The 19,276-nt window shown below is 47.1% G+C and overlaps 1 protein-coding gene across 3 annotated transcripts in view; it reads right to left on the bottom strand.

Annotated features, from left to right (window-relative positions):
• Positions 1-19,276, bottom strand: part of pxnb (paxillin b) — a 38,845-nt gene that overhangs the window by 19,125 nt on the left and 444 nt on the right. The gene's annotated exons all lie outside the window — the stretch shown is intronic.

The raw sequence follows: 19,276 nt of genomic DNA, 5'->3' as shown, positions 1-19,276 counted from the left end.
CTCCAAGCACTTACCCTTTTATACAACACATCCTGACCACCTCCTCCTCCACAAATAAAGACAAGCAGGCATCCTCAATATGCCCCCTATCAACAATTTTTGAAATAATTTCACATAATTATCTCCCGTTTTCTCACCCGCTTAGAGCCAGCAATTGTGTCCCTCTCAGGCAGTGCTGTGCCACCTGCACCCTGCATAAGGACCCAGGGCAGCTGTGTGGCAGTCACCATTTACCACATTTCACACTCAATTATGGCAGCACATCCGCTTTTGCAAAACCCCAGTGCTCACCCGAAACAAAAAGGCCCCATCTTTTCCCGGTGTTGAAATTGGCAGAAATGTTTCAAAACAGGTGCCTGATATCGAACAGGCTACACTGAAAGCAGTCTTTAAAATCACCATAAGAGGGAACAGTTTAAATGCAAGAGAAGAAAAGAGCCCAAAACTAAATGAGGGGGAAAATTCTCACAGAAAGCACTGAATTTGTGGAGCAGACACTCAGCACCTTGAGGAAAAAAAACACAAAACTCGCCTTGGAGACAACGGTGTCCTGTGTATACGCTCAGACCCTTCCTAACAGATACCCTCATCAGCACAAACACTGCGGAGCCCACACGACTAAAGCCTGTGCAGGAGAACTCTGGTCCCATGCTCTGTGATCAGGCACGGGCTTTACTCCAGGGGTGAAGACCACACCGGACAGAAATCTATTTAAATCCGAACATGTAGCTAAGTCCGAGCAAACGCCCTCAAAGTAAAACTACCCTCTCAAAATAATCTGCACCTGGTGCTGACACGTTTAACAAGGCCCCATAAACCGGAGAACTGGACCTTCAGTCATCCTATAGAATTCGATACAGGCGCTTCTGTCCTTTAATGCACTACAGATAAACCGGGGTAAACTGCTCACACATAAAGCTAAGCTATGCTGAGGCTTACAAAACAGTTTTGTTCCAACATTCGTGCTCTTGCAGTGACCAGATTTGTCACATTCCGGGTAGTAAATGCAACAAATAAACCTCCATTTTGGGAGTTCATTGCAGCTGTTAATCTGAAAGGAGGGCAGGGATGATATTGGGAGTTTTTGGAGGGCGAGGCCATGGGTGGAGTCAGAGACACCATGATTGTGTCTGAAGGGGAAACCAGCGGTGCTCAGAGACTGCTTGTGAACAGCAAGAGCGTGATACAGAGCAGGCACACCAACAACAGTAACCCGCCCCCGGCCCCTCCCCCTTCCTCATCCTCAGGGCTGTCCTGGCCTCGATTGCGGGGGTATGCGCACAGGAAGTTTCTCTAAATAGTGACGAAATCCCTGTGTTCTTGGTGATCTCGATCTTTAGCGACGGTGTAATGGCAAACAGGAAACGACTCCACAGCCACAAGGTGTGCCCCCATCTGGAAAACGGCACTCTGTCGAAATGAGGCTGGGGTGGGCAACGTCACCCTGGGGTCACAGCACTGCCTGGTGGACATGCTTAGAACTATGCAAAACCTAAACGCGAAACAACAGAAAAAAACAAACAAAAAAATATTTTGATGGATGAGAATTGAGAATAGGTACTCGTGTACACAAATCGCAGATTTGTCACCACTGCACTTCTCATCCTTGCAGTTTGCAATTGCAATTAATTTCTCAATTTCTCAGCAATGTCATCATCACAAACAATGCAGGTAAAAAGCTGCAAGTGGCTTTTCAGTGTGTCATTAATATTCTGCATCATTACATGACTAGCTATTACTTCAGATGAATTATGAGGCTGAACTCATGTGTCATAAGGCTGCTTCCCTGACTTAGAAGACATGGAGGGTCAGGTGTTCGGCGCTCAGGATGTTACATGCAGTTCTGTAATAGTTAAGTGCTTGTGACATGCATTACATGATTAGATACGGGTAAGAGAACACTTCAGAAACACTGAATAAAATAATTGCATGCAGTATCTGAAGCTTTAGCAGAAGCACTGTGTGAGCACTGCGGTCTCCACCACAGAGCAGAACAACGTCTCGCTGCCCTTTCCTCGCACGCGGCCCGATTTCCGGGGAGTCGCGACGACTGCCAGCGAAAACTGGGCCGGCCATGTATCCGTGGAGACTCCAATCAAATTAACGGTGTGCATTTTAATTACAAGCCAAAGCTGGGAGCCGTGTGGGACTCGTTACAGCCCTGGGCCCGGGGCCCCTGCCAGGGTGGAGCGTGCTCAGAGCCTGGGGGAAGGGGGGGGGGGGGGTGTTTGAAGTGTGCCTCTGGTGAGTCCCGATGTCCACCAGACTGCGCTGCGACCCAGAGTGAGTGACAGGCTCTGGAGGGGCAGGGGCGCGGGTGTTCCCTCTTTTAATCTCGCCGTTGGACGGACGCCAGAGTTGCCATCTACTTTCCCAGCCCACTGGAAGCATCTGGGGTCAGGCGGGGCTTGCGCGCATTTCTGGCTCTCCTTGGCCTCTCTCTCCCTCCCTCCCCCTCGCTCTCCTGCCTCACACTCCCCTAGCACCGCGCAGTCAGCACACTCCATTTTCATTACTCCCTCCGTTCCTCTGAAACGTTGACTGCTACACCCACAGCTGGCCAGTCTTTGTGCTTCAGGACAGGGCGTTGATACAGCTCGGCCACAGCCCTCATTCCAGAGAGGAAAAAACAGATTGACCACGCAGAGGGAATGCTCGCCTTCCGGACATTATCTCCCACCACATTTTTTGTGGGGGGGGGGGGGGACAGGACAAAAACAAGCCTGCATTACTCCAGACAGGATATCCCGCCTGAAAAGCTCCACTTCCTCCATGGGCATGTCACGTTTCCTGTGGCCTGTATCAGAACTGCAAAGTCTTTCTGCCACTCACTCAGTCGCATGGAAACACACTCTCTCGCTCACACACAAGCACACGCAAACACAGAAGCGTGTTACAGAGAGACCGCACCGTTTGCCTTTGCTGCTACAGTGCATTCCGTGTGCAGAATCAAAATGGCTTAAACGGTCCTATAATCATCTGCAAGGGGAGTCTGCAGTATTTAATCTTTGTAAACGCAACAATAAAGGTCTTCATACCCTCATTCTAAGGTCTGCCATTATATAACAGATCAACACTGCTGAAAGCTGGATGGTGTCCTCCACCTTGGCATGTCCTTTCTGCCATCCGCTCTACTGGGAAACATCCTGAGGGGGGCAGTGTTGAGGCATATAACAGTGAGATTGGAAGGAGGGGTTCCAGAGGCCGGTGGAAGGGAGGAGTTCCCGGATTGGGGGGAGTGGGGGGAGGGGGGTGTAAGCAAATTAAGAATGCAAACAAGTGCTACAAGCCAAATTCAAGACTCGAACACTTCCCCATCTTGAAAGAGAGCAAGAGAGATAGATAGATAAGCAGAGAGATAGACAATGTACAAGGGGAGAGAAGTTCAGTCTTGTTCAGTGAACATCCAGACCACCTCCAGGAATGTGTGGCATTCTCATTTTGATTCAGTAACACAGAAAGCTCTTTACAGGGTGATTACAGCACTAGTAGCAAGCATTGGCATTCAAGGGTCACAGCAGCAATGCATATAACCAAGTCTCATCTTGAGATAAAAAAAATAAATTAATAATCACTTGACTTCTGAAACCTGGCATTCTTTAGGGGCCGCTGTTTCTGAACATTCTTGACCTATCTGCGCGATCTCTCCCCTGCCCCTCGTATCTGATGGGAGGGAAGGTGAGCTGGGAATTCCTGGCATGCCAGTGCCTGTCTTCAGGAGGGGGTTTCACAAGCAGGAGATGGAGAAAGAGCAATAAATAAAGAAGGAATGGAGAACTGAAACATTTACTCCAATCCCTTCCACATATTGTCTCATCATTATATGAACAGTGAGTAAAAGCAAATCACAAACAAGCTAGTTGTGGTCCACTTTGCTGCCCCGCACATTTGCTGGTCCCAGATGGCCTGAGGGAGAGGCCGGCCCTGAACACACGTGTCTGTGGGACTCAACATGGGGTTCACACTTGGGGGATGTAAACTAGACTGAAGTAGATCAGGCAGTGACTTTGAGAAGGACACTTTAGAAACCAGGGTCATTTTATTCTTGCTTTTAGAGTACAGGTAAAATTCGAAAGAATACATAAACGTTAATATATTTTTGTTCCCCCTCAGAGATTAACATTTAATAATTCTTATTGTGAAGTCTGATAACTAAAAGGTTCTTGTCATTCCAAGCTAAGAAAGTGGCTTGCAACATATTAACTGGACTAGCTCGAAATGTTAAAAATGTGCATATTTCTAAAGCTATGCAGTGCCAGTAAACATGCCCTTGTCACAGCAGCAAGGACATCATTAGCTCTACAGGCAGATAATTACCCCCTTGTCATTTTACTGAACTTGGGCGTCCCAAGTTTCATAAATATTCATATACCTTATATGAAATATTCATTTAATATTTAATATAATACTCATAGGATTGGTATTCATATCCAAAGGCATTTTTCAAACAGCCAAAAAAACAAGCTGAATTACAAAACATTTGTAATTCCTTCACCCGCTTCAGGCTGTCTAAGCCTCACAAATCCAAGGCATTGGTCACGGTCTGACGGTTATTGCACATTACATTCCCAAAATGCAGCGTTAGCCACTTCTCTAAAAAAATCACTTAAGTCAGTTGATCACTTAAACATAGACTCCAAACACTTCGCTAGGGTTTAGCGACCTGGTGCACTCTTTGAAGGGTAAGCCGGCTTGAGTGTTTGTGTGGAATGCTGTTCACTTTCGCAGCACAGACGGCCTGAGCCAGCCATCGGGCATTCTGGGAAATGGAGGTCAGCAGGAATTAAAGTAAGGTGGCGAAGAACACCAGGTTTCATTTTCAAGAAATGTCAACCATGAGTGAAAAGGAAAAACATGATGTTATATACTGCATATGCTTACACGGCCCATGTTGAGAGAATGCTGCCTTGCTAATGACTAGAACGAGAGGGTGTACTTGAAGCATGAGTTTCGGACAACATATTCATCCTTGGAATGGTAGCTGGGGTTTAACTACCATATATTATTTGCATATTGGCGTTACAACACTGGCCTAAATAGAAGGGTCTCTGTTAAAAGTTATCTGAATCTACTAGCATGTTATCCACTTATTCAGAGCAGTAGATAGTCATGATTAACATACATTGGGGATCAAAGGTCAGTCAGGCAGGCCAGAGTAACCTTAGAATTAGACAGTTAATTTGTTCTAGTTCATTGAAGTCTGAAAACTGGTGAAAACAAATGAACCTGAACTTTACTACAAACCTGTAGATATTATATTGTAGTACAGATATTTAAATATCAGCCATCAGTGGAGAAAACGGAAGAGTGCAGAATAAGAGGAAGCCAGGGCAAAAACACAGAAACCATTTGTTGGTCTTATAGACAGATGAGTCAAAATGTGGAAGACTTTGGTCCAACCACAGTATTTCTTTAGACACTGTACACAGTTCTCACGGTCAAGTTGCTTTGCTGGTGACAGAGTTGGTGCCCTTTACATGACAGTCAATGACAGTCTAAACCAGCATGACTATCATAGCATACTTCAGAGGAATCCCATTCCATCAGAATTTGGGGCTAGTTTGGCAGATCTTAATTTTTCACCCGACAATGACCTGAAACACCAGTTGAGCACAAACTATCTGGCAAAGGAAAGTCTCCAAACCTCAATCCCATAGGACTTTTATGGGATAAAAGTAACAGAATAGGCAAAGCAACCCGCAACAAGTGCTTTACATCTCTGGTAGCAGCTGCAGGAAAGCTGGGAAGACGTGGGGCGATTTCCTGCTGAAACATGTTAAACGAGTGCCTTGTGTTTGGGAAGCTGTTATTAAGGCAAAGGGTAGCCATTTTGAGGAACCCAAGATTTTGAGACAATTTCAATTTTCATTGCTTTTGATGTTGCTAACCTTTTATTCTGCATATTGTGATATGCATTTTCATTTTGAAGTACTTAGGAAAACGTATGACAGAAACATTATCAATTATGGAAAAAAAGCCCCCAAAAAACCTAGTTTCCAGCAAGCATGCAAGCAAGACTGCTACTGTGTAAATATTTTTAAATGAAGTGGCCTAAAATTACAGATGCATTAGAAGGGGAAAGCACTGGCTGGCAGAGTAAACAGACTCCTTGCCTTTCAATGTTTGCTTAAACTATAAACAAGCAACATTTCAACATTTTGGTAGTTAACCTTCACAAATCTGAAAAGACATATTGGTACAAAAAGGAGAAAATACAGCTAAAAAAGGTATCGTAGCAAAACAGGAGGAGAAGCTGTGAATAATAATACAAACCAAAATTAGAAAAATGTTTATTTAAATTGCGGGACAGCATTTGGAATCCACTGAAGCTGCCAAATGCAGTCACACTTAAAATGACACGACCTGACTATATATACACACGCACGCGGCCTCAGGAGAGCACTGGCCGCACACACACGCAGGCATGAGCACCCGGAGGGCATTGTGTGCGCTTCAGCACAGCACAGCTGCTGTTCCAACCTGCCGCACGCACAGGTGTCAGCCGCCTCATGTGCAAACCAGGGCCCTGATAACTGACCAAGCAGACCTGATCAGCAGTTTGAGAATTTAAGAAAAAAACAGACACAGCTAATAGATTTGTCTTGTCTGTGGAGTACAAACTAATTGTGAATTGCCTCTTGGGAGAAAATCAGCCAATCGGCCAATTGGCTGGGAACATGGCCGCCACTATTCTGAACTGAACACGGATCAATCCCGGGGCTTCCCTGCCCTGAGCTGCAGTTAGCAGATTGATTAATGAGGAATGCATGCCTGGCAGAAGGCTGACAGGATGACCTTTTTACCATGCAAGCTACAGTGCGTTTCCTCAGAGGTTTTCTTTAATACCACTACCAGGTCTCTTCGCAAAATAACCGATAGCACTGGCAAGCTGGCTAGACACATTTCAAATGTAATCCATTAATTTTGCAGACAGCTTGATGTTCGAGAGTTATCGACACTTGAGGACATTAACACAGAAGTTAAGAACACATGAACGCCCCTCGCCCACATGTAAAAGCCTTAATCACTCCCTCAGGTTTACCCACTGCATTAGCGCGATATTAGCACTGCCCACATCCAGAAGGCAGCAGTCTGCCTGGCTGAGCTCTCCGTGTAACGAATGAGACGCTGTTACAGGTCAGTGAGGCCCAGTGAGGCCCGTTTATAGCCGGGGGCCAGAGAGCAGTGCTGGCCAGCAGCACACAGCAGTAACTCTACCCCACCGCCCTGGACATGGTATTTATACCAGCGCCGAGGGGCAGGGGGAGAGCGCAGGGGGACGGACACTCAGCCACACGGGGGGAAGAGGGGAAGAAAATGGAGGAGAGGGGACAGGAAGAAAAGTGAGGTGAAGGACACAGTGAAAAGCAAAAGGGAGAGAAAGAAAGAAAGAGGGAGAGTGAGAGAAAGTAGAATGAGGGAGGTGGCTGAGGTGGGACAGAGGAGGAGGGGGGGGACCACAGAAGGGTGGGCTGTCCAGGGGGGTTTCAAAATAAATCCCACTAAAAATACCCAAACAGCCCCATATCAGATAGATGAGACTCCCTGCCCACCCCTCCCGTCCACAGGTCGCCGGACCCAAAATAAAAGCAACTCCCCGCAGGCGCGTAAATCACCCTGACAAGAGCGAGATCAGGGTCCACCCGTAAAAGACTCGGATAACATGTTTTCGATCTCCTGCGCGATCGCACTCCCTTCAGCTCTCCCTCCTTCACCCAGCCACTCAAAATGATTGAAGAAGCCACGGTCAAGCAGACGAGGCGGAGGAAGTCTGACCTTACAAATTCCAGCTCACCTCAAAAGCAGCTATACATTTTCACAGAGCAGGAGGCAGAAGGAACTAGTGAGCAATGTGGGCCGGAAAAAATTGCCTCAGATTCTTCTTCTGATCGTTTTTTTCAATCTTGATAAGCCTGGACCAATCAGGGCCAGTCTCTTAGCATACCGTGGGAGGTGTGAATTCCTTCCTGTAGCATTCTCCTGCAATGGTGCTGGTCCTAGCTAGTAGTTGGATGGGAGACCACACCACCCACAAAAACAAGGTTACTGAAGGAGTAAATGCTATGGCCCAAGGCAAGGCACAAGGGCATTCTGATGTATAAAGTTCTGTATTTTAGGGAAAACATTAAACTGAGGCCCCAGTTCACTGAGGTCATTAAAGAATGCTGCTTATGGGACGGGATGAGGCGTTAACCACGGGGTCTCCAGCGTTTCAGCCCTTGAAGGAAACTCCAGTGAAGCCTGGGCTTGTAGTGTTCTCATAGGCCAGGCTTCATCACCAGTCACACAGTTCTCATGGCCTGGGTCCCAATATCCATAGACGGTCATTCTCACTGACCTGAACAACCCAGGCTTTCTGTTTAATTACCCCGCCACCCCTTTAATAATTCCGAGAAGAAAACTTAAGACTTAATTTCCAACCTACCCTCAACACATTCCAATAACATCATGTGGTCATAGAGTCCACCGACACAAATGATCGATACACCCTTGCCGATTCCACTGGCTCTGTCACAGCTATCAATCCCCCTGTGTTCAGCCCATGAAGCAGCGAGTCACACATCTCACTCAGGTGGCACTACACGGCCTGAGGGTAAGGAAATGAACGGACAATGTGGGTGTTTTTGCCTGTGCCCACTGTCGCTGGGAGTCCTACTTAGCAGGCAGGTATGGTTTTTGGCAGCAGAATATTCCCTGCCAAATTTCTCAACAGTCACCCCTGCGGTCGATCACGTGCTCCTCCAGCTGCTCCAGAAGTGGTGCATTACAGAGACTGCACTGCCGTAAAGTCTCCCAGACTGATGGAGGATGTTGCAACTGTGCAACAGGTTCACAATAACGCCAAAACAACATAATGAAATCCACAGCAGCTCTTTGGTGAGGGATTCATGGCGATCGTGAATCTCTCCAGTGGGATCTTCATCCCATCTTTAGCAGTGACGGCTGCTTCTTTCCAAACAACTAATCTCCACAGCTGTTCACACGTCGCCCTTCAAAACTGCACAACTATACTTTCCAGGCCAGAGGCCCACCGCTCCAGTATATTCAGGACACATTTATGAAGCACACAGAGATATTACAACATGCGAAGTATAATAGGAGACATAAAAGTAACGCAAGCAGAACGTACAGGGAACGTAAAGGGAAACGAGCATAAACACATTCGGCCTTGCAACACCCAGTTATTAGCGCTTGCCTAATGTCCTAATCTCTCCCCGCCTCTCCGTCCCAAGGCATCGGTTTCTGAGAGATGCCCAAAGCAAACGCCCCCCTGCCAAGTCATTAACTGGGGCATGCAGAAAGGGAGGGAGGGAGAAGTGCAATACCCTCACATTTCACCAGAAGTAGGAAATCCTGTTTTTGTTAAAAATCGGGAGCGTGCAACTCATTTCCAGCACTGCTGTAGTCTCGAGTTTCCCTCCTTCACACGCAAGTCAATCCTTATCATTGGAGTTCACGTTTCACTCTCACATGAAGCTGTGGTTTCAGGCTGATGGGCAGATCACACAGAACTAAGGAGATGGAGAACACCTCATTAAAATCCCCGAAACCTGCCTCCCCCACAGCGCTTCCCAGAGACACACAGGCGGTCCTGCCCACGCCGATGTCCAGGTGCGTACCAGGAGAGTGCTGGAGGAGGTGTCCTCTGCACAGAGAGCAGCAGTCTTGTGGGACAGGCTGAGGAAGGCTGGGTTGCTGAACCTGTGAAACAGCACAACCTTTCAGTCCTGATCCACAAAACCCTGGCCAGGAACTGCTGCTGAACTCAAAGAACAACCTCCCATCTAAATTTGATCGCTAAGCAACTGGGTAAAATGAATTAAACTTAAAATGGCACTCAACACACAGCTGTTTGGGCCATTCAGGGCATAGTTTGTGGGAAGCACCACAGCATGTCCTAAAATCAGGATTGAACTAAACCATAGTAACCTGGGAGTAAACTTTTGCACCCTTGCAAATTCTAAGCGCAGACTTAGAAGGGGACTTCTGAGCCAACCGCACTCACACAAGCCGGATGGAGAGAATCAACAGTTATAAATATAAAATGTATCAGTATCAACATCCATCCATTAAGAATGATAGCCCTGCTGTAAGAAGACACGCTTGCACTGAACCCGACGTGTTGGCCTTTCAAATAAACATCAATATAAATTGAAAACAAGCGTTGGCTAATTAACATCATAACAGAAACTCAGCATAGACCTTGCGGTTAGTGAACACAACACCAAACCTCTGAAGACGTCACAGGAAATCACTCCCCCATCCCTCTACCTGTCACTAACCACTGAAGGAACCCACAAAAAAAAAAAATAATAATAAAAAAAAAATAAAAAATAAAAACTTGCTTCACCCCTATTGGTATCAGTTAGGCAAGCCTCTGAACACGGAACACTTCAAGAGAATGGACATACGGGGGTGGTTTCCACTGGTATGATATGAGGGCTTCCATTGAAGCCAGTGGAGAATGTTGATGCAGTTTGTGCAAGGCGGTACAAGGGGAGCCTGTGTTCAAATAACATGGGAAGAGGGCCACTGGAGCTCACAAGATTCTAGCAAAATTACGTCGGCCCATCAGGAAAACAATCGCCACTATCTCCGTGCCAAGAATCGCAGCCAAGGACAGAGAGGTGTGGGTGTGTGTACGAGACACACACACATAGACACACAGTGTAAAAACGTGCATTAGATTACGTCTATCTTGTATTTTAGTCTCAAACAATCCAAAACACTGCAAGCTGTGCCTGACAAAAATTGCACTCATGGTTTTTTTTCTATACGAAGAATCCATCTCCAGGACGAGGTCTTCGCCAGATCACTGACTAACCTTACGGGCGCGATATTTCAATCATCTCCTCCATATCAGGACACGGTCACTCCCCTAACCACCCTTCCTCTCCTCCCCGGTCAGAGTCACTCTAAAATCCACCTGCCGCACACAGGTGTGAGAGACCCTGGCTACACAACACCGGCTATTCCTCAGGGTCACTCCCTGTACAGTGGGAGGTACACTTTTACCAGCTCGACACATTTTCCTATGTCTGGTGGGCCAGCAGCTCATGAGAAACTCCCTTCAAAGCCCTGGGTGCGGTGCTAGCCATTGCGCATTGAGTAATGGGGTGGACTCCCAGGGTTAACCGCGATTCCCACCGGCTGTTTGAAGTCGGGCTCTGTGCCCGGAGGGGTGTTTGGAGCAGCAAGCTGGTTCTTGCGCTCACTCCGCTCGTCTGGAAGGTGATGGGCCGGGCCGGGCCCCCTCCTCCCCCGGCCCTCGGTGCGCGGAGGAATGCTGGGAGATGGCGGGTCAGCGTGGCGGCCGCACCCGCGTCTCGCGCACAGAGCGCGCTCACATGGACGGGATGAAAGGGCCGTATTGTCTGCAGCAGACAGTCTGCAGCACACGCCGGGGACAATATGCTGATTGACTGATGAACTCAGGCCTGGAGATGAGGCCTGTGAGGGGGAGGCCATGTACAGCCCGACAGCCAACGCGCCTTATCCAGATCCGCCCTCCTCAAAGAGCCGCTACCTCAGATACACTGCCGGATATGCAGAGGGATGGATCTCTGATACCACAGCTGAATGGTAACCAGAGTGCACCTTTGACCCATTTAACCCATGCACACAGTTTCCAGAGAGTGTGAGGGAAATGGAGAAATGGAAAATTAAAAATAATAATAATAATAAAAATTACCCGCAACTCAAACCGTGTTACATGTGTCGGTACTCTCACACAGGAAGTCCCCTGCAGGCCACTGGTGAGGAAATGGCCGCTGTCAGTCAGAGGAGTGGCTGATGACCCTGAACACCCATGCCGCAGCGACACTGCGCCCCCCTCAGGCTGGGTGGGGTGGTGGCAGACGCAGGAGGGGGTTTACACACACGGGGTCAGTTGGGCTGATCCCCAGGGTGTAGAATCTCACAGGTCCCTGAGGAATTCCACAGGCGTGCTGAGACGAGGTGGGACAAACGCAGACTGAGGCGACACAGAATCGCGCGGAAAACTCCGGAAATCAGAGCGGGCCTTCCATAATCCGTCACTGCCGGACCCTCCGACTACACTGGAATACACTGCATATTCCCTCCAGAGAATAGTCCTGGGATGGACCACAGTAGAAAACAACTTTTTTCATATATTCTTTTTTTGAGCGAAGCCTCAATCTTTTTTGGTTTTTACCTTCTCTCTCTCGTTTTCTCTCCCTCCCTCTAAACAGCTGGAGCTCTGTCACATCTGGCAGCGTTCTTGCTCGTGCTCAGACTAAGAGCGCAGTACCCCCTCCCACCATCTCGCCGCCCTGGTTTGGCTTTTAAACACACCACATGCTCCACTCTGCATGAGAGTTTGATGTTCACCAAAGTGGTCCATATGATTATTTTTTATGTCTGTTGGGTTTTTTTAAGGTGAAGTCAACACATGTTGGTCAGTTTGTTTTAGAAGGGCTACAAATATGTCCCGTATAAACACTCGCAGCAACAAAAAAACAAAAGCACTAAAAAAAAAAGAAAAAAAAAGAAAAGAAAATACAGTTCTAAAGGCCATTGAAATGAGTGGCCTGATTAAAACAATACCCATGACTCACACTCACACTCACACTCACACTCACACACTCTCTCTCTCTCTCTCACACACTCACTCTCTCACACACACACTCACTCTCACACACACACACTCACTCTCACACACACACACACACACTCACTCTCACACACACACACACTCACTCTCACACACACACACACTCACTCTCACACACACACACACTCACTCTCTCACACACTCACTCACTCACTCTCTCTCACTCTCACACGCGTGCTCACTCTCTCACACGCGCGCTCACTCTCTCACACGCGCGCTCACTCTCTCACACGTGCGCTCACTCTCTCACACGTGCGCTCACTCTCTCACACGTGCGCTCACTCTCTCACACGTGCGCTCACTCTCTCACACACACACTCACTCTCTCACACGCGCGCTCACTCTCTCACACGCGCGCTCACTCTCACACGCGCGCTCACTCTCACACACGCGCTCACTCTCTCACACACACTCACTCTCTCACACACACTCACTCTCTCACACACACTCACTCTCTCACACACACTCACTCTCTCACACACACACTCACACACACACTCACTCTCTCACACACACACTCACTCTCTCACACACACACTCACTCTCTCACACACACACTCACTCTCTCACACACACACTCACTCTCTCACACACACACTCACTCTCTCACACACACACTCACTCTCTCACACACACACTCACTCTCTCACACACACACTCACTCTCTCACACACACACTCACTCTCTCACACACACACTCACTCTCTCACACACACACTCACTCTCTCACACACACACTCACTCTCTCACACACACACTCACTCTCTCACACACACACTCACTCTCTCACACACACACTCACTCTCTCACACACACACTCACTCTCTCACACACACACTCACTCTCTCACACACACACTCACTCTCTCACACACACACTCACTCTCTCACACACACACTCACTCTCTCACACACACACTCACTCTCTCACACACACACTCACTCTCTCACACACACTCACTCTCTCACACACACTCACTCTCTCACACACACTCACTCTCTCACACACACTCACTCTCTCACACACACTCACTCTCTCACACACACACTCACTCTCTCACACACACACACACACACACACCATGTTGTGCCCCATTTCTCACACCTTTTAATGGGAATTGAAAGCTGCCTCAGTGTAATGTCAGTCTATAAATATCAGATTGTGACAATAGCCTTTGTTTTGGCTCGAAGGAATAAAGCACAAGGTTGAACAGAAGGTCAGTTAGGCTGGTTTGCAACAACATTGGACTGAAATCAGCATGGAATTTGGATTCCAGCTCTGCAGTCTGATTAAAGCCCATTGCTGCAAAGACTGGAACAGAGCTGGGGATGTTTCCTGATCACATGACAGATGGCTCTCTCACACGGGGACGGCGGACGCCCAGCCAGGCAGACGCAACACACAGCAGAGCCGTGAACTAACTTTCTGACCCCCATGCAGTGTATCAGTTGCCCCGCAAAGCTCTTTGATCATATTATTAACCGTGTGGGTGTCTTTGCGAAAGGAGAAGACATGAACCACAAATGTGTGCGAATGTTCCTCCTTCTCAGCCAGTTTGCACTGACACATCACCCACTGCAAACTATAGTACAAGTCAGAGACGCTGTCTAAACAACCAGACATGTACTAAACATAAGAAAATGTAACGACACCACGATTGCATTTGCCTCAAAGATACAGGTCCTCAGAGTGCAGACAGTGCTCTCCACACGCGGGGACATTCAGGATTAACCCTTTGAGAACAGCGTTGGGTAAATGTCCTGCTCTACCAGAAGCAAAAGGGAGATCAGAGTGGCACAGTTTGACAGGATGTGACAAGAGGAAGAGACTCATCGCACCCATGGTTCCTGCGCGACCCCAGCGGACACAGTCGCAAGGCTGTGCATTCCACCGCGGCCGTCCCCACCCACTCTCGCCCCAGCCCTCCAGCTCTGCCCTCCAGCTCTGTCCTCCGGCTACACGGAGATGGCGCACTCCAATTATGCGAACAATCCCCCTTATTCACTCCACAGCCTGGCCCTGGCTCTCGGAACAGCTCAGAAGATTTGCGCCGGCAGGCTGATCTCATATGGACAGGATAAGGGGGAAGGGGAAGGGGGGCATTATTGTGCAAAGCTGAATGTCGCTAGGTTGCTGGGCTCCCTTGTCGGCGCAGGTTCTCTCGCTGACACCGACTAAAACCAGGAAGTTTGCTCACAGCGCAGCATTCAAAGGCTCCCTTTCCAGAACTACTGAGGTTTCACACAGGCAGCAGTGAGATGTGACCCTCACGCCATAACTAAGAACTGATCCTCGTATATCTTTTTTTATTTTTTTATTATGATTATGAATCTCTGAACTGGCCAGTGTGCTGACAGCAGATAGTGTTTCACCCAGCAATGCTGCCGTCGAGTTGGTTATGGTGCAGCACATAAAAACTGCCATTCATGAGCAGCTTGAGAAGGCTTGTGGAAAAAAAAAAAAATCTCTCAGGACAGTCACGGGTTGCGTAGTCAGACGGGTTGCCACCTATTATGTACAGTGTCATATATGCCAAAGATGGAAAGTTCTGCCCACAGATGTACGCAGCCACCACACTGTTGCCGCTTGCTACCATGGTTACTCTTAATTCTTTAAATTCAATTAGTCGCCAATATAAAGTTAATGAGACCCACCCACCACAAGAAGCCCTCCATAAAACACAATAAGGCAGGTCTTAAACGTGAAGCAGCTGCAACTTAAAGCTCCAAAAGAGTATGAGACCATTTAAACAGCTATATTCACTAGGGTAAACCGGTCAGTGTCATTAAGTGTCAGAGTGTGCTTTATTCAAAAGGGTACTAGTGGGGGCCAGCTGTAATACACTGGTTAGCCATCCTTAGTTTACAGTAGATCAATGGGCAGAGGCTCAATTAAGGGTTGAGGAGAGAACTGACATAGGGTTACAGGTGAAAACATTCACCCTCGTCACCGATAATCATTAAAGCCACAGCAATGGTGACCTTGATAGGCACGAGAAATGATTTTGGTTTGCCGCTTGGCTGGTGGATGTTTGTGTTCACTTGCGACCTGGCAGCCGTGATACTGCCAAGGGATACTCAAACTGTCGCCTTCTCAAGCCGCAAGAGCAACTGCGCTAAAAACCTCACCTGCAGTCAGCCTGCAGCAGCTGCACAGAAGGCACTCCCATTTGACCAAACGGCTGTGCATTAAAGCCAGAGGAAAGAAGTCTTCATGCAGTGTGAGCTCAACTGTGCTCTGCGCAACTGGCAGAGGAAATGAGGGTTTTCAAATTGTGAGAAAAGCATAAAAGACATTTGTGTTCCGCCTTTAAACCTATTTCAAGCTGCACTTAAAAAAGAGGGGCAAGCCAGAGATAATGTATTAATTTCACTTTGGTCAGTCTTGGTCTTGTAAAGCTTGGGAACCTCTGCTTTAGACTTCAGCAGCAGGAAAAGGGAAAGGCTGAACCTGATATGCAAGGCTCCAGGCCCGATGGTTAATCACTGAGAAGCAGACTCATGTGACTGCTGGTCCCCTGCCCCCGACTTCAGTAGTGAATAATAAACACTGCATCCAATCGCTCTTCTCAAGAGTGGAATTCAGGGGATTATCTGGAACCTTCTACACTGTGAGCAGGGGTTTGTGTTAGCAGGGGTTTGGTTTCTGATAGCATTTGCTGTTGGTGCTTCTGCTTATCTTAGACACTTGATAGAGATGCATCTTTGTGAAAGTGTCACTTCCCACAACAGGCCAACGTGGGTGGGGGCAAACGCAACTGTAACATCTGGATCTTTTGGCTCTTTGTTTGGGTTGAGATGCGGGGGGTTGTAGACAAACCATAAACCATTTGAGTCAACGATAAGCTGTGTCCAGGCTTGAGACCACCTTTCCCTCTTGCATGGTGCATGACCATGGTGTGATGAAGCAGGGCGAAGGATGTTTGGAGAATAGCTGCCCCCCCGCCCCACGGGTCTCTCAGCTGCTCTGTAATGAGGAGTCACTCCCCCTCGCATCGCGTGTGGCATAGTCACTGATGCCACCATGCGCTGGATTCAGGTGCCTCAGCGAATCAGTGGGTCGCAGCCCACTCCTTCAACATGTATCCCTATTGGTGTTCTAAAACAGGATATGATACATGCACACACCCCACACAGGAAAAAGTCCATAAAGAGGATTAACAGACTAACTACAACTAACCACTAGTGATGGAAATACCTCCCCCGAGGAGTCGCTTAAACAATGTCCACCAAGACAACAAGTTGCCACAGAAGGATTCAATCGAATTTGGACCGAAGCTCATTGAGAAATGTTTTGGATGGATGAGGGGGGAGAGGGGGAGGGAGGGAGAGGGGGAGAGGGAGAGAGGGAGAGAGGGAGGGAGAGAGGGAGAGAGGGAGAGAGGGAGGGAGAGGGAGAGAGGGAGAGAGAGAGAGAGAGAGGAGAGAGATGGTAGCGAACACAACAGCAGGTAATGAGACAGACGAACCGGGTGGCCTTCAAGCATTACAAAATAATCTGTAGAGAAGGCCCTGCTGTGCTGAAGGGTGGAGCCACATCCTGCCTAATTCTTTTTACACTGGTGCACCCTCTACCACTTTACAGCTGCCTCCACACCTCCAGAGGCCCAACCCAGCCACATGTGTAAGATGCAGTGTTTAACTAATTCACACAAACATAGCACAGTGATGAGCAAGCTGGACCTGGGGGTGGGGGGTGGGGTGGGGTGGGGTGTGGTGTGTGTGTGTGTGTGTGTGTGTGTGTGTGTGTGTGTGTGTGTGTGTGTGTGTGTGTGTGGACCTCCAGGCTTGCAAGCTTTACTAGGAAACAGCGTGCTTCAGACCAGCTCATCTGCACAAAACAGCCATGCTCAGCTTCCAGCATTCACTTCACATTCTGCAAATATTCTGTATCTGTAGGCAACCATGCACAATGTCAAAACAAACATGACCACAATGACAGAACAAAAGCAACACAGCACCTTCAACTGCTGTACATAGGCTATATAAGGGGTGTGCAACAAGTGAGAACCTTCTGCTCTTAATTATTTACTTAGTTCAATCCTATTTTGATCTGACATTTGTATAAGAACTACCTACAGTCAGACTGCAAGTGTATTCTAAAGATTTTACCGTGCTCAAGCACTTGTCCAGATTATAGAGCTGTCAGAAAACTAAAACGAAGGTAAATGTTTGGAATAAAAACAAGCACATAGAAAATGGATTGAAAATGTTGATATATGATGACAATATTTCGTGGAACTACCTTAAACCTAAAATAAATTAACAGACGCTCAAATAAAAGGGCAAAACAAAACATTCTGGACTACTGTATTGCCAAAATCACGTCTAGCAAATAGTCAAAAAGATGCATGTAGCCTTTTTTTTCCCAAAAGTGAAAGCGTAAAAGACGTATAAATATAACGATTGTGGGATTCAAACAAACGGAATACCAAGCTTTTATACTAGCTACTAACTAGTTATTTCCCTTTCTGATTTATTAGGTGACACACATAGTGAGCCCTGAGGTTACAAATAGTTCTGATAACATCAGCACTTTCAAGACTTTCAAAGAAGACGCAGCAAATCCGGATGATGAAATTGTTAACTGAACCTAGCCATCGTAGTTAATGTGCCAAAGTATGTTAAGATTTAATGCATCGAACTAGCTCAGAAACGCTACTCGCAACAGCAAAGCAGCAACTCCCGGTAAAAATGACATTGCATCCAGGGTTTATATCCGTGTAAGTATGAGCTGCCGATGTAGTCAAAGCTGCCCTTGCCCAATGTTTACAGTAAGTATCCAGACAACTACAACAAGCTCGCAAATTACACTGAAATGTATCTTTAGCCTAAGTCGCTATTATTAAATGTTAACGTGTAACGCTCCTAGCTTCCAAATTAGTTTGAGAAGTATTTACAATTATACTCGTAACTTTGGCTAAAGAGGTGGAAAGTAAGTAAGGTGAAACGATAGCCAACACGAATTAATGCTAACCAGCCAGCTTGCAACAAGTTAGTTAAGTGGACATGTAAAGTTAACTTAGCTAGCTAACATTATTAGCTGTTTTTTCGCCAAGGGAATTGTTTAATATGTTGGATGTTTGTTTTTGATTTCCTCTGCTCTTATTTCTTTAAAAGAATCCATCACCAATCGATACAATTATTCGAGTTGAGTATCTTTTTATGTCTAGTCTAACTCTGACACTAGAATGACACTTATTCATTGCGCGAATTAGCTGGTTATAAAGCTATCCAACGTCACCAGTATGTAAGCAGTAATGTTATATAGTAACTTAGCTACTCGCTAACGTTGGCTAAATAATAAACGGGCATAATAAGCTTGTTGGCTTTTCTAGAAAGCTAGTTAATTATATACCAGCTGGACCGAAAGCTCTACTGGGATAGCCATGAAGCAAAATAGCTCTCAGAAAAGTTTCAGATTTCCTGAAAAGATTTCTTTAAAAAAAAATAGAAATTAGTGATGTACAACAATGAAAATCATGAAAAAGCCAGTACACAGCATGTCAGCAGTGAAATACCCCGTATAACAAATAGCAGCATAACGTTAGTAGTTACAAAATATGGTCTTCTGGCTACGTTGGCTAACGCTACGCTGCTAAATTTCGAGCCCATGGGCTGTGGAATTTCCCTCGCTACTACT

The sequence above is a fragment of the Conger conger genome, chromosome 11, assembly GCF_963514075.1.
Source record: "Conger conger chromosome 11, fConCon1.1, whole genome shotgun sequence".
NCBI lineage: Eukaryota > Metazoa > Chordata > Actinopteri > Anguilliformes > Congridae > Conger > Conger conger.
This window is presented reverse-complemented; position numbering and strand designations above follow the sequence as displayed.